This window comes from Dermacentor variabilis, chromosome 5, assembly GCF_050947875.1.
Source record: "Dermacentor variabilis isolate Ectoservices chromosome 5, ASM5094787v1, whole genome shotgun sequence".
Lineage (NCBI taxonomy): Eukaryota > Metazoa > Arthropoda > Arachnida > Ixodida > Ixodidae > Dermacentor > Dermacentor variabilis.
The window spans coordinates 113,456,557-113,468,118 of record NC_134572.1 but is presented as its reverse complement, the minus strand read 5'-3'; positions in this window follow the sequence as shown (position 1 = coordinate 113,468,118).

The following is an 11,562-nucleotide window of genomic DNA, read 5'->3' as shown; positions in this document are numbered from 1 at the left end:
AGGGATAATGAATGGACCCTTACTACTGGAATGCACAAACTGCTCCCTTTTCTGCAATGATTTTCGTCTTATTTTTTTTTTTAAAAAGCCAAGCAATGAGAGTCACCGTATATTTTTGGGGCGATTTTTCGTTTGTAAACGCCCGTGGCTGTGCCTGTCGTGGTGTTGCGGAATGTTCCTGGGCCTCTGACAGGCCCCACATCCAACGTGAAAGGGCCCGCCCGGGAAGCGACGCCGGCTATTTTTAAACACCGTGTCTCCCTTCTCCAACGCACCCGCCACAGGCGCCGCCAGCTGCTCTTTTGATCTCCGCTTATCGCGTGTGGCACGCTAGGTTTCACCGCCAAGAGTGGTCGCGAGGAATACCGCGCTGACGCCGCCGCTCCTGGCGGTGCGTTCGTGTGTGCTTGTGCGTGCGTGCGTGCGTGTGCGCGCGCCCATGGAGCCAGCCTCCGTCGAAAGCGGTTGTGCGCTGACGGATGTGCCGGAGAGTGTGCCGGCCGAGAAGAGTTTGGGAAGACCGCGATAACGAGCGCCGTGGACGTCTGAATGCGGGCGTTTGAAAATGGTTAGCGAAATGGGGGTCCAGAAAAGCTGCGCGTGACTGCATATATAAGCAGCGAGAAAGGGCTCGCAAACAATTCGTGCCCAGTGAACGCGGAGTATAGCTTGCACCGCGCGCGGCTTTTTACGGACGGGAATAGAAATGTGAGACTGTAGCAGCACTGAACTCGAAGCGTACTCGTGCTGCGCCTCTGCCCGATCTCGTGTTCGCGTTGCGGCGTAGCTCCTGAACGGTGTAGTAGATAAATAAAACAAATGACACGACGTCGTAGTAGTAGCCTGTTTGGGTCATAAACACGACGTTACATAATGCGTACCACGAAAGTAAACACCATTAGCGACTGGCGACTGCTGGCGACTGCTGCTTTCCACCAACTGAGATGCTCACGATTTCTTTCTCCATGTTCTCACTGTCGAGTCGTGCTTCACCGGCAACGGTACATTTGACGACCCCTGCGACGGAGCTGCGATGGCGGGAGCTATCCCAGCTTCCAAGTAACGGTAGGCTCACTCAAGGGAAATCACGTCCATTGATAGTAAATTTTGTTGCCTTTAAAACCAAAGAAGAAATTTATCGAACCATTCCATGCTACAAGAAATCAGTGTCACTGTTAGTGAAGATTTCAGTCCCGCTACAAGTCACGCCAGAAAAACCCTTATCGAATACGGAAAATGTCTGAATGTACCTTTTAAATTAAGATATAACAAGCTGTCAATTGGTAGAAAGTGCTATGGATACGACGTCACTGAACAAAACGTTTATGGAATAAAGCTGTTAAGTATCCCAGACGACGCCGCGGCATCTATTCTATCCTTAAGATCAGGCCTTAATGTTCCAACAGCGCACCGATAGGATAACGGGAGGGGTAAGTACTGCGATCCTATAATATCTAGACTACCGGTTTCATTTACTAATATTCGTAGCATCTTACCTAAAGAAAGGTTATCTCTGCAGCCTAATAAATGATTGTGATGCAGACATAATTGCATTAGCCGAAACATGGTCGACGAGTAAAGCAACAAACTTCGAGTTTTTCCGCTGCAATAAAAAGTGTGTGTACCGTACCGATCGCGGTAACACACTAGGCGGTGGTGTTTTAATTGCTATTAATGAATCTTTTACCTGTTTTCCTGTAGCCATATCATGTGACACTGAATGTTTATGGTGCTGCGTTTGTGTAAACTTCAAAAAGGTTGTCATCGGTGTTTGTTACCGAGCACCATCATTTGCCTGACTTTTTGCGATAACATGTAGGAACGCTTATGCCAGATAAGTGTTCGCTTCCGCGGAGCGCCAATTTTATTTATAGGTGATTTTACCTTCGGCAACATTTTGTGGTCAGGCACGTGTCCTTCATTAAATACAACTTCCGCAGAAACGAAGCGTTTTGCCGAGATAGGTGCAGATTTCAACGTGGTTCAGGTTGTTACTTCCCCCTATTCACGTGTAACTAACACCACGTCATCTCTTTTAGATCTTGTTTTAACGTCATCAATAGATGTCATATATCTAGGGTTACCCACTCACCCGGCTTGAGTGATCACGACGTCTTGCATTTCTCCATTAGCCTGACAATTCTACCGTCCCAAAACAATATTAAAACCTTTCGCGGTTATAAAAACGGCAACTTGACCACTATCTACTACGAGCTTGCTCTTTTTCTTGATAATTTCCTGCCTAATGTTGCCGAGCGCTCAACTGGGTACTAACTGGAATATATTCGAAGAAAGCATTCACGATCTTGTCATCAAGTTTATCCCGAAGAGGCGCGTTTTTCGAATAACAGTGCTTCGTGGTATACTAAACTTTTGAAAGCCTATCTATCAAAAAAAAAAGAAAACTTTTTCGCACAGCTAAGTGGATGCAAAGCCAGGCTAAATGGTCTGCTTACAAAGAAGCTGCTTCGGCCTACTCATCTGCGATAAAGAATACTACATTTTCTGTTTCAGTAGCACCCTTCCCAACATGCTTATAAATAATTCAAAAAGCTTCTGGAATGTAGTAAGGCCTAGTGAACCGAAAATTCTGTCCTTAGGACGTCTTCCGGCGAATCTATACCTCGGCAGCACTGCACTATGATTCTCAATAATGTGTTTATAACAGCTTTCACACCTTCAGGACATGAGAACGAACTTCCAAGGCTATCACGTTGCCATTTCTTACCTATGGATCCCATAATATTTAGCTCTACCGGCATAAAAAATTAACAGACACTCTCAAGCTTACGTCTTCTTGTGGAATAGGCGACATCACGACGAAATTAAAATATATATGTACTGGTAAGTATTCCTCTATCATCTCGGAGAGCATTTTTTCACAGTCCTACCTGTCTTCATCGTTGCCTCGTGACTGGAAAACAGCAAAGATTATTCCTACCTACAAATCTGGCGAAACTCACTATCCTTTTAACTACAGACCCATATTTATTACCTCAGTACCGCGCAAAATAATGAAGCACATTATATTTTCTAACATTGTAGACTTCATTGAAGAAAACAATTTTTTTTCCCTAGCAGTAAGCACGGCTTTCGCAAATTCCTTTCTTGTGAGTCAGCTGGTAACTATTACTAATAACTTACATGTATATATCTTGATAGCGGTTTTTCGACTGATTTCATATGTTTTTTTTATTTTAAAGCGAAAGCTTTACTGGCCGCGAACTTGCGCTTTCGGTGTGGCGGTGCTCCGAGGAGGTACATGACGTCACAACGCACGCCTCGCTGCAGATATTTCTCTCTCTCTCTCTCTCTCTCTCGTTCCCTAGTCACTACTGCGCATGCGCCACTAGTAGCACCGAGCCACAGGTGTTCCGCCACTGCGCAGCGCTGCGCCTTTCCTCGCCCGCCGTTTGGTATGACGTCATACTGCGTTCCTCGTCGTTGCGCTCGCCTCCACTAGCTTCGCCAGCTGCCTCGCATGCCTGACAACATGTGCGAGGATTGAAAAGGAGAGCTCACGTGCGCCGCAACCACACTTGAGGCGGCAGTATGGACGGCGACAATTCTGATAAGCAGGAGGAGGCCAGGAATCGACATGGAACGAGATGAAGAGGAAACGAGTCGCCCAGGAAACAGACGAACAGCGCGCCGTACGACTGGCTAAACCCCGCAACAACAACAACAACAACAAGATCAAGATTAACCAAGGCTAACCATGCTATGCCTTAGCTTTCGCTACGTATATCCTGGCATAGCCGAGCTAAGGTACAACCAGTTTTTTCGAAAGCTTTTGACAAGGTTAAACATGTATTGCTCCTACACAAACTAAGCGCACCAAACACTTACCAGGGAGTACTCAGCTGGATCCAATCGTTCCTATCGTCTCATTCCCAATTTGTTGTAACTAATGACTCCACATCTAACACGGCTCCAGTTGAATCCGGTTTTCCACAAGGGTCTGTCCTTCGCACTCGTTTATTTATTATATATGTTAACCATTTACCTGATAACATTTCCTCACCAATTTATTCATTCGCTGACGACTGTGTTTTATATCGAAAAACAACTAATGCCTCTGATATAACCATCTTTGAACCGGATTTAAGTAACATATATAATTGGTGCCTCACTTGATGCATGGAGCTTAACTTTAATAAATGCAAATCTATGCGGATTTCTCGTTCTAACGAAACATGCCCTACCTACGCCCTAAATGACTGCCCCTTCAATCCGTTACATGCTACCGTTATCTTGGCGTTCATATAACTAAGCATCTTTCTTGTAAGCAGCGTGTACACTATCTAAAGCTAACCGCTCTTTAAGATCCTTTAAGATAAATTTTTCGCTTGCACCTGTTTCATTAAAACGCGTGTTGTACATACAACATACGTCTGCCCCCAATTAGAATATACCTCATCCGTTTGGGATCCTCATCAGATCACTTCGATTAGCGAAATCGAATCAGTACGAGATCGCTCTGTTCGTTTCATCCTAGCTAACTACCATTGCACTGCTAGTGTTCCAATAATGAAGAGTGTCCTTCAAATCCCGTAATTATGCCTTCTCTGAATGTAATCACGCATTTCCCTTTTTCATAAAATATACCCGCACAACGCACCGCTTCGCCCCCTTTGGATCTACCCTGCACCTTTTTATTCAGCTCGTCGTGATCACGCACATAAAGTTAACGTGCCCCGTCATGACACTGTCGCGTGCTCCCAATCATTCCTTCTTAGGACTTCAATCACCTGGAATAATCTACATACATCATTAGTAAGCATCCGCGACCCCACTCATTCCAAAAATGCAATAATCAACATGAAATAATGGTTGGTAGGAAATAGCATAACTACATACTTATTCGTAGACATTGTCTGCTCGGTAAAGTGTACTCTTTTTGTATTTAATTACTCCATATTATGTAAGTGCCTTTTTTTGGTTATGAATATATTACTAGTCTGTTCAATATGTTAATTTTTTTCGCTGCACCATGAATTCCTAGAACTAATCCTGTATTTTTTACTCTTGCAACGTATTCTCGCCCCTCCCCTCTGCAATGTACAACTTGTTGTAATCGCACCGCTGGCGCGAGTTGTTGGGAACTCGGCGCTGACGCCCGTTGTTGCACCTGGGTCGCAAGCCCCAAGGGTAGCGTTGGCCTGGCGGCCTGGGGTACAACTGGAAGCATCCGAAGGTCCCGGAAAGCATGAGTCGACTGGTAACAACAAAACAACTTGTTTATTCTAACATCGCAACGAGTTGGCGGTCAGGTCGACCGAAGTAGAGAGACGGGAGTGCACTTTGCTCAACAGAAGAAATCGGAGCCCTCTTTGGCGTCCGGGGGCAGCTGCTTTTATACTCTCGCAGTTGAGGGCAAGAAGGAACCCCTCTATAGACGAGCACGTGACTGTGCCGCTCGGGCACAATGGGATAAGGTGGCGCAGCGTCGTGTCGGCGCCACTCGGGCACAATGGGAAGAGAAGGTGGAGCAGCCGTCGTGTCGGCGCCTGTCAGACCCCCTCGCTTCACAGTTGTTGGGAGCTCCTCTCCCCGGCTGCCGCGCTTCGACAAGCGTGGGCACCAATATGCACATACACTCACACACGCACATGAAGACACGTGGCATTGGAACATGCCTGGACGCGCTTGGCAGGGAGGCGTAGCGGCGGCGCCGAACGGGCCAAAATGTCTGCCGCCTTGAACGAAGCCCCGGCGTCCGTTGCATCCGCGCCGGCTATACAGCGCGTCGTAGGCGAAACGTAACAAACTGTATACCTTGAGGGTCTCATAAAAAAAAGTCATATCCCACGCAAGCGTACAGAAATATTCGCACACATCAGATAATGCAGACATCTCAACACGCAATCTGGAATAAGGCACATTCAAATTAGCTTGGAAATTTAGCGGAAGTAACAGGTTCTGAAACATTAACTTCTTGTCACGGCATCATTGCATATTTTCTTGTACATGGCTACAATAACATGAACAGTAAACAAAATGCATGGTTTTAGCTAGGAAGTTTGACAGTGATAGCTGTACCGCAAGTCAAGTGATGACCAAAAAAGTGTTAGCTAGATTACGGTAGCTAAGAAGTAATCCTTACGTAATCCAGCTTCACCTATAGGCCATGCGGCAATGTATGCAATTGCTAATGTGAGGCAAAGTTGGCTTGAAATGGCAGCCATCTGATTTAAATTCATATATTCACATTTAGTCAAGCAGAATAATGATTTGCGGTAATATAACGATTGTTTCTTTTTTATCCGTGTACAGCAAACATTAACTACATTTTTCGTCTTTCAGAAGTATAAAGCTAAACAACGCGCTGTTCCTACTTTCTAGAAGCTATCCCGTAACTCGGGATTCAGCCATTGCAATTGTACGCCTTCAGCAGAATCTTTTTTTTTATTCCGTAATATTTTAAGATAAAGTCAATATATCTTATGAATTCCTTTTCTCGATGGCCTATAAAACGCATAGTAGCCATTTCAATTGTGTGGAACATTTAACGAGCACTGAAGCAACATTTCTGTTTTCCTTCTACTTCTTTTTATTGAATAGCTGTATCATATTAGTAATAAATAATATTGCTACTAATATTACTAGCTTTATTGTACAGCTGACCCAGTAATTCGCTATGGGGCCGGAAATGCTTTGTGCTTTGAAAGTGCTTTGTGTCGTTAAATATTTTACAGCGTAAGCTAGTGACTAACTTAATATGGCGTCTTTTGTGTTTTCATAAAGCTGCTTTGTATTTATATATCCTACTTATTTGTAATGGGAGGTCCCCTGTACAGTCTCTTGACTATGGAACCTCCCTCTGTATGTATGTATAATCCCCATTTGTAACCTTATTATTATGCACATAAAATTAAAAAAAATAATCACCGATAGCGCGACAAATACCTACGTAACCTTTTTATTCGACCCCATGTCAAGCGCAGCGCCGTCTAGGACGCGTCATCGAAACTTGATGTTGCGGTCCCGCGGTACCAGGTACCACTGACGTGTACACATACACTTGGACCGTGCTGTCTAAAAATAAGTTCCTCGAGACTCAACGGAACAAGACGGGAGATTAAGCTCTCTGGCGTTTTAATGAAAAGCAAAAAAAAAATGGGAAAAAGCCAATTTGGCAGTTTTCCAAGACACGGTCACTGTACGAACTTCCACCATTGCGCCTGGCAGTTTATCACGCTCTTCAGTTGCGTGTGACACCACGCGGGCATTCCCTGCGATTTCCGGGTCGTGAATAGTCTCCTCTTTCACGTAGGAAGCCGCGAAACGCTCGGACTGCATAAAAAAGGCAGTAATTAGTTGTTTGTGGTTGCCCCGCAGAATTGAGACTTCCTATTGTTGAATAAACTTGGAGTCGAATGCTACCTACGAGCAAACGAGAGCGGTACAAAATATTTTCTTTGACCAGCACTCCTTAATCAGTTACTTCAAGCCATAACGGTGCACAATTTCTAGCATTGTAAGACTTTTTTTTTTCGATTGCTATATCGCGCACATGTAATAATATTTTTCATCTTCACAAACCCTAAAGCTAAACAGTGCATTGTTGATATATGAAACCAGCTGTTGTGTAACTCGGTCTAAAGCCGATGCAGCTGTTTAACTGGTGTCATAATGCTCTGTTATTTCCGCAAACTCGCACGGCAAGAAAATATCTCTTGCGTATTCGCTTCCTCGACGGTACACCCAGCTGCAGCAGCACAGGGGCGCTCCGCCTCCAGAAATAGACATGGAACGGTCCTTTTTCAAAATAACGGACAGGCATTGAAATATGAAAGGCGCCTGTGTTTTTCCGACAGACAGAAAACAAGATTCTACATTCACCCTTGTGAAGAACAGCATTTTTCCCCACTGTGGACGCATGAACAGCGGCGAGGAAAATGCACGTGTGGAAACTCGTCTAACAAGCTTTCGCGCAACCCGAATATATTTAGCACGTTGCAAACCTTTCGCACTCGGCAACTGCAAGCACTTTTTTCCGTATGCTGATTCTTCAGGAAGCTGCTGGTTTTAAGACCTAAAGCTATGAAGCGCCCTGCAAATAACTCATCCTTGTTGAATTTGAATGCTTACTTCCTTTCAAGATCACTGCGTGTTGCAGAGAAACCGACAAGCATGCTATGTGGGGGAAAGCTTGTCGGGAAACGGTCTCACAGTTTGGGCTGATGAAGCAGCAGATGTAGCAGGACAGCTGTTCAAATAACAACTCCTCGCGCGAGCATTCGCGAATAAACGATGAAACACTATTAATTTTTTGCTCCCTAAGTTCCACTAAGCAAATGGGACATTTTCGCTAACAGGTTCCACCAATTGAGTGGAATTATATGCGAAAGGAAATTAAGATGCTCCAAATACTGAGAAAACCTTAGATGCAATGACATTAGGAGCGCTTTACAGTAACAGTGGCAAGAAGCTCGGCTGAAGCAACAGCCGAGGCTCAACAACAGTCGTGATACATAGGCTTCACTTAGTAAGTGGAACATGTTTGCAAAATGTTCCCCTTCGTTACTAAAACAATGCGGAACGAGGTTAAGAGCGAGACAGCCCGCAAACAGCCACTTTGCTATTTTAAATTTTAGCTGGCTTAGTCGAAAGGCTCAACTGCAGTAAACATGGTTGTTTTCAAGGCTGTATACCAGGCTATTTTCGCATGCAAAGGCTAGATGAGTATTCGTAACACGTAATCTCCACTCTAGGCACGTAAAAAAAAAACGTAATTCTTATTTTGCTCCCCAATTCTCTCTTGTCTTGACTACACTCTCTGATAATACCATTATTCTTTGCTGTTACACTTTCCCTCAATGCAACATAGCCAACAGGGCTCAGTCGTGGGTAACCTTGCTACATGTATATCTCTTATTTCTTACTATCTTTCTCTCGCCTTGCCCCCATCTTTCGGTTCTTCTTTACTCTTCACGATCGCAAATTATACTTTATTTCAACTCCGTGCAATACAAAGAAGGAAAATCTTGTAGCATATTTTGACATGTTCAATCCTCGCGCATTGAAGGTGACACGAGCGAGAGACACACACCGGGATGTAGTACTTCCTAAGCACAACAGAAAAAGCAGGCCGGTCTCCGCTCGATCAATCAAAGCCTGTCGACCGGCATTCGAAGGAACGGGACGACACGCGAAAGCATTCGCGACGATCTTGGGAAAATCCGCAAAAGGTTTGAAGGGTCAAGGCTCGATCTCGGAAGGCAGGCTTAGGGATCCCGCGTCGCAGTTCAACTTTAAACAAGAGAGAAAGACAGAGAGAAAGAAAATAAACAGAGTCTGAAAATATAGAAATCACAACAGGCTGCACCAGATGCATTTCATCCATCCTTTGGGTTTATTTCTACTAATCACGCCTGGTGCTTTGGTAAATTTCTTCTTAGGTTATCGCCTATTCACAGCTTCCTAATCGAACGCACAGCGCAAGGACTGAAGAAGGGCACTAAGTGTACACGAATGAGGTTTGCAGGATAACTATGTTCCTAAATGTCGGTGTATCAGAACCATTGGCAATGTCCCACCAAACAAAGTGTGCGTAAAACCCGTGCAAGTCGATCGGATAAGATGCATCCAACAGCTAAAAAAAAGAAAAAAGAAACAGACATATGCATGTCACCATGTGAACTTTAACCCCCAGTGTCTAAAAAAAAAGAATTTTTTTTTATTGATAGGGCTATTGACGATGAGCTCACAGAGCAAAACGAACATATCAGAGCCATCTTGCGGCCATAAGGCATTGGATTAGGTGTTCAATAAATACTTAATTTCGCTGCGTATTCAGCATGCATGTTAAAATTCAAAGGATGTACAACCAGTACTCGTGACATGTATACGCATATAAGCACATTAAAAGCGGCGCACGCCTGAGCCTTAGAAACAGCTCGCTTCTAAGGCAACACCGCATTCACTAGAGGCGTTTTTGTACCGCTTTGAAGCATCGAACTCATGGCTGAGTGATAAAGAAAAAAAAACTCGTGGCTGAGTGGTAGCGTATCCCTCTCACACCCCGGAGACACTGGTTCGATTCTCACCCAGCCTATCTTGTAAGTTGTTTTTTATTCATGAAGTGCCTGCCACGATTTATTGCTCACGGCCAACGCCGCCGACGCCGACACCGATGACACCGGCTTTTTTGCGACACGAGCTCCTTAACGCTGTCGCGTTAAAAGTGCTAATACGGTGCGATTCGTATTAGGAATTGCATATTTCGGTTAACGGTGCAAGCAGGTTTACGGTGCGCAAAGAGTTGCATGTTTTATAGTTTCTTTTTGCATGTGTGTGTGGTGTGTATGGCTTGTTGCCTAACGATAATGCCTAAAATCATCAAAGGGCACTTCAGTGGAAACCACCATAAGCAGCACAAAATAGTGTTATTCTGAAAAATATAGAAGCTTTCCGCACGCGTGCACTGAAGTACTATAGGGGTTAGGGTTTGGGAGGAGGAAATTCAGAACACCTCTGTGTTCGATTCGTTCCTTGTCCTCTAGAGATTTTCTTTTTTTTCCTTTCTTCGCCCGTAATTCGGACGTGCTTTAGTACTAATTGTGTCTGCTTTTTTGCTTTTTCCGAAACGAGAGTGACTAAATTACTTGGGGACCGTCTCCACCAACTGCTGGAGCACAATCTATCACCTGGGCCGCGATTTTATAGCGGTGCCTTCCTCTCGACTTTATACCCCTCTTAAAATCCACCGTTCCCGGCGGCCTGACATCGCTGCTAACGCGGGCATCTCGTCGCTCCGACCAATAGCGAAGCGCGAAAAACGCGAAACGAAGAGAATCGAAAAAGACGTCGCTGCAAACTCGAGGCCCTGCTATCTGCCATTTTCGCCGCCAGCCCCCTAACCAGCCGACAGGTCCATCAGCCACCGTGGCTACTACAATGACGCACTATGGTGCCAGTCACTTGGCGCCATTGTTCCCACCATATGCCTTTCTTCTAACAGGGTCCTGGATAGACTTATATAGACTTCAACGATAGACGCACAGCACATGGGCTACATACACGTCGAAGAGAATCCTCATCATCATCATCATCATCATCATCAGCCTGGTTACGCCCACTGCAGGGCAAAGGCCTCTCCCATATTTCTATAACAGCCCCGGTCATGTACTAATTGTGTCGAAGAGAAACCCACACGTTAAAAAGAGAGCATTGATTTTGAGGCGAAAGAACACCTAAAACATTTTCATTTATTTTCGTGACAGTGCCAAAAATATATGTCAAAGTATTTTTTTTTCCTCGTTGAAAAGGTTGCCTTAACACGGTGATTGATGTTCTGCCCAGAAGAGGCACCGTGAACATATTTCTGAATAACATGGAAAGTACGCCCCTATACAGTGCGAATTCTCAAGGACACGAACGTGGAGAGACGTTCATTTGAATGCGATGAATATTGATTATGTTTTAAATAGAGAGAAGAACGATGGCTGTAAAAAAAAGAATATCCAGGAACAGTATTGAGACAAATATGAAAGCCAGGACTCGGTGTGTAAACAGAAGAAACACGCACACATGCACGCGCGCACACACGCACATACA